The sequence below is a fragment of the Coregonus clupeaformis genome, unplaced genomic scaffold (genome assembly GCF_020615455.1).
Source record: "Coregonus clupeaformis isolate EN_2021a unplaced genomic scaffold, ASM2061545v1 scaf6217, whole genome shotgun sequence".
In the NCBI taxonomy this organism is placed as follows: Eukaryota; Metazoa; Chordata; class Actinopteri; order Salmoniformes; family Salmonidae; genus Coregonus; species Coregonus clupeaformis.
This window is the reverse complement of record NW_025539671.1, coordinates 6,904-11,938: the sequence shown is the minus strand read 5'-3', so window position 1 is coordinate 11,938 and position 5,035 is coordinate 6,904. Positions and strand designations below refer to the sequence as shown.

Below are 5,035 nucleotides of genomic sequence, written 5' to 3'. Positions count from 1 at the left end.
TGTGTATATATATATATATATATATATATATATATATATATATATACACAAAACTGTCATATTTAATTCACTGCCCAATAATATACACACTAACGTTGTAAGCGTCCAGCCGGTCTTGTCTGTGTAGTATGTAGAGCTGACAGGTATGCACCCAAACTCAGTGAAGGTACTCATCCATTTGTCTTTACCTGGAGATGAAATTGATCCACAGTCAGAAAGGCTAAGTCAGGGAGCAGAAATGTGACTTGAGAACAGAATCCCAAAACTGATGCCATGCAACAAATAGTTGCTAAGGAATTTTTCTTGGTATTCCTCGGAGAGAGGAAGGCCACGAATAAAATAAAAAAACATTTAACAAACCGTGTCCTTTTTCTTACCACTTGGGGTTGCAACTTCTCCATACCAGGTGTTGACCAGCAGACCTTGTCCTGGACCAGAGGAGCTCCCTAAGATCACCTGGCCCAGCAGAGCAGCATCGGCAGGGATCTCCATGGGTGGAAGTCCTCCCTCTTCAGCCTCTCCTTCGAGGTACAGGTTTTGTTCCTGTGGTTAATCATATACATGACACCCTGGAAGAAGTTGGAGGAAAAGCTGATTTGTAGGACGTTTTAGAATTTTCTTCTAACAATGCATCGTTGTCTTTGTTTAAATTATAAACTGATGGAAGGTGCTGACTTAGGGCTGTCAGAGTTAATCGGTTAACTTGAGTTCACTTTTGCAATTTTAGTACTATATTTTAATGTTAATAATATTGTCTGAAAGCGTTGAAAATACACTGAAAACATCCAAAATACATAACCTATACAGCTAAAATCTACAGTGCCATGTAAAAACAAGTTGACATTGAGGTTAAAGAAAGTGTGCTTTCTCAATTTAACCAGATTTCAAAATACACTGCTCAAAAAAATAAAGGGAACACTAAAATAACACATCCCTAGATCTGAATGAATGAAATAATCTTATTAAATACTTTTTTCTTTACATAGTTGAATGTGCTGACAACAAAATCACACAAAAATTATCAATGGAAATCAAATGGATCAACCCATGGAGGTCTGGATTTGGAGTCACCCTCAAAATTAAAGTGGAAAACCACACTACAGGCTGATCCAACTTTGATGTAATGTCCTTAAAACAAGTCAAAATGAGGCTCAGTAGTGTGTGTGGCCTCCATGTGCCTGTATGACCTCCCTACAACGCCTAGGCATGCTCCTGATGAGGTGGCGGATGGTCTCCTGAGGGGATCTCCTCCCAGACCTGGACTAAAGCATCTGCCAACTCCTGGACAGTCTGTGGTGCAACGTGGCGTTGGTGGATGGAGCGAGACATGTCCCCAGATGTACTCAGTTGGATTCAGGTCTGGGGAACGGGCGGACCAGTCCATAGCATCAATGCCTTCCTCTTGCAGAAACTGCTGACACACTCCAGCCACATGAGGTCTAGCATTATCTTGCATTAGGAGGAACCCAGGCCAACCGCACCAGCATATGGTCTCACAAGGGGTCTGAGGATCTCATCTCGATACCTAATGGCAGTCAGGCTACCTCTGGCGAGCACATGGAGGGCTGTGCGGCCCCCCAAAGAAATGCCACCCACACCATGACTGACCCACCGCCAAACCGGTCATGCTGGAGGATGTTGCAGGCAGCAGAACGTTCTCACGGCGTCTCCAGACTCTGTCACGTCTGTCACGTGCTCAGTGTGAACCTGCTTTCATCTGTGAAGAGCACAGGGCGCCAGTGTTCTCCGGCAAATGCCAAACGTCCTGCACGGTGTTGGGCTGTAAGCACAACCCCCACCTGTGGACGTCGGGCCCTCATACCACCCTCATGAGTCTGTTTCTGACCGTTTGAGCAGACACATGCACATTTGTGGCCTGCTGGAGGTCATTTTGCAGTGCTCTGGCAGTGCTCCTCCTGCTCCTCCTTGCACAAAGGCGGAGGTAGCAGTCCTGCTGCTGGGTTGTTGCCCTCCCACGGCCTCCTCTCACGTCTCCTGATGTACTGGCCTGTCTCCTGGTAGCGCCTCCATGCTCTGGACACTACGCTGACGGACACAGCAAACCTTCTTGCCACAGCTCGCATTGATGTGCCATCCTGGATGAGCTGCACTACCTGAGCCACTTGTGTAGGTTGTAGACTTCGTCTCATGCTACCACTAGAGTGAAAGCACCGCCAGCATTCAAAAGTGACCAAAACATCAGCCAGGAAGCATAGGAACTGAGAAGTGGTCTGTGGTCACCACCTGCAAAACCAGTCCTTTATTGGGGGTGTCTTGCTAATTGCATATAATTTCCACCTGTTGTCTATTCCATTTGCACAACAGCATGTGGAATTTATTGTCAATCAGTGTTGCTTCCTAAGTGGACAGTTTAATTTCACAGAAGTGTGATTGACTTGGAGTTACATTGTGTTGTTTAAGTGTTCCCCTTTATTTTTTGAGCAGTGTAGTTAGGAAGAGATTTTGGATGTACCAATTCCATGGCACGTGGTTTATGAACTGATACACAAAACGACGCTGGATTCAAAACATAGTTTTTCAATTGTCATTATACAAAATTCTTGCAACCAATAGAATGTTTCATATATATATATACACAGTGGGGAAAACAAGTATTTAGTCAGCCACCAATTGTGCAAGTTCTCCCACTTAAAAAGATGAGAGAGGCCTGTAATTTTCATCATGGGTACGCGTTTAACTCAATTAAAAACATTTTATCGTTTGACAGCCCTAGCATGACTGTGATTTTTGTGTACCGGTATGTCAAATAAATGGTTGTCATTGTGAATGCATGGTTGTCATTGTGAATACATGGTTGTCATTGTTGTGAATAAGTGTTTGTTACCTCTCTGAAGAGCAAAAGGGCATCAATGCCAAATGTCTTGTTCTCATAAGAACCAATCTCCTTGAAGCGGATACGCTTGCCCATCGCGTCATAGGTGTATTTGGAATTTGCATAAAACTTCTCATTTGCCTGAAAGGACAGGAGTGTGAAAGGGATTGTTATAGCAGAGTATATCATTATTATAGCAGAGTATATCATTATAGCAGAGTATATCATTATTATAGCAGAGTATATAATAATAGCCATATCAATACAGCATTTGCTTTCCTTTTTATTTGGTTTTCTTTTTTGTGACCAAATTAGTATTTTTTTATTTTGTAATTTTACAAGGCAGGATATCATTAATAATATAATTAATAATTAAATTAATATGCCATTTAGCAGACGCTTTTATCCAAAGCGACTTACAGTCATGCGTGCATACATTTTTGTGTATGGGTGGTCCCGGGATCGAACCCACTACCTTGGCGTTACAAGCGCCGTGCTCTACCAGTTGAGCTACAGAGGACCATATCAATATATTTTTAATATTTATAGCCAGATTTATATGTCAAAATATTCCTTTTGGTATTATTATCATGGGAACCCCATAGCCATGTATTCCCGTCTACTGTGGAGAAACAAACCAGACTTACCACAGAGAGGGCTCCGGTCAGAAGAGGGGGAGACCCTGAGAGAGGGAGGGGTGTTTTATAAGTTAATTATTTATCAATTTTCTTGTGTTAAATGGACAATTTAGCCATAAAGTGGACTACACACTATAAACATAGAAGAAACATCTACCCAAAATTGCCATCACGACTTTTCCCACTCTGCTCTGCCTACAATACAAGTACTGTACAGTACAGGTGTTAAATCAAGGTTATACTGTACGCAGTAGGAAATCTTTGACTGGAGGCAGGCATTCATAACAGTGCTGCTCTTAGGTTTACTACTCAATTTACAATACAATTGCTCTCTCTCTCTCTCTCTCTCTCTTTTACTTACTGCATGGATGAGGTGCCTGAGCCAGACAGCCCACTGCAAGGCACATCAACAACACGAAGGTCCTCATGCTTCCAGATGTTCCACACGCTCACTCACACACCCAATAAGCAGACTGACTGCTGCAAGAGCGCTTAGTCGCTTCCTTATAAACAGTACGATACTGAGGCTCCAGATCCTAGGGCCAGCACTGGATCCAGGTTTTTCTTTTCACCAGAGAGGCCCAGAAACCCCCTTCCTACTAGAACAAAGTACAGTACGTTTCCATAGGCCAGGCTAATGCTGTGTTTGTAACCAAGTGGGAAGTGGAATTTACCACATACAACTGAGACAAATCCACTTGAACGGCCCTCAACTGGTAATTACTAGTGGGAAACTTCGTCCTATCATCCTGAGCACCCACTTAGGAAATTACCTCGATAACAGCATTTTCGGCAATTAAATGCAACAACAAAAGGTATTTATAAAATAAATATATGAATATGGTTTTTGGACACTAAAATGTGTTTACAAGCATGATAGCTGTACTTTTAGTTTATAGTTTTACGTAGCTTGTTGGCCATTAGCCAATCAGCGTTTCTCAACGAGTTCAAAGCACAGTATGTACGACTTCACAACTGGTAAATTCCAACCTCCAATTTGGTTACGAATGCAGCATTTGATAATGAATTGTAAAGGATTTTATCTAAACTTGATAAGAGCCATAAAATAATGCGTAATGTGATTGTATATTACCTGAGCAATATAACTTCAGGATATAGCTTTTGGTCTCTATTGGGTGTGTTTAAAGATGGCATTTTATATGTTTTTTTATGTTGTGATAGGTACGTTTCTACAAAAAGACGTTTCTATGAATACTTGTTTGGATCACAGGAGGTTGGTGGCACCTTAATTGAGGAGGACGGGCTCGTGGTAATGGCTGGAGCGGTATCAGTGCAATGGTATCAAATACATGGAAACCATGTGTTTGATTCCATTCCATTCGCGCCGTTCCAGCCATTATTATGAGCCGTCCTCCCCTCAGCAGAATCCACTTTGGATGTACTGTTAAGGCAGGTGCTATTTTATCTGTTTCCCTAAAAAAAATGAGCTGGTGCCACAAACTAATAAAACCAATGATTTTGATTGTGTAAATGAACTTGATTGGTATCTCAAAGTCCCCCAACTGTAAGTACTGTATTTTGTGGCTTGGTGTCTAAATGACCA

The 5,035-nt window shown here is 42.1% G+C and overlaps 1 pseudogene; it reads right to left on the bottom strand.

The window, feature by feature from the left end:
- Positions 1-71: 71 nt before the first annotated feature.
- LOC123490989 lies at positions 72-3,929 on the bottom strand (annotated as a pseudogene).
- Positions 3,930-5,035: the final 1,106 nt, after the last annotated feature.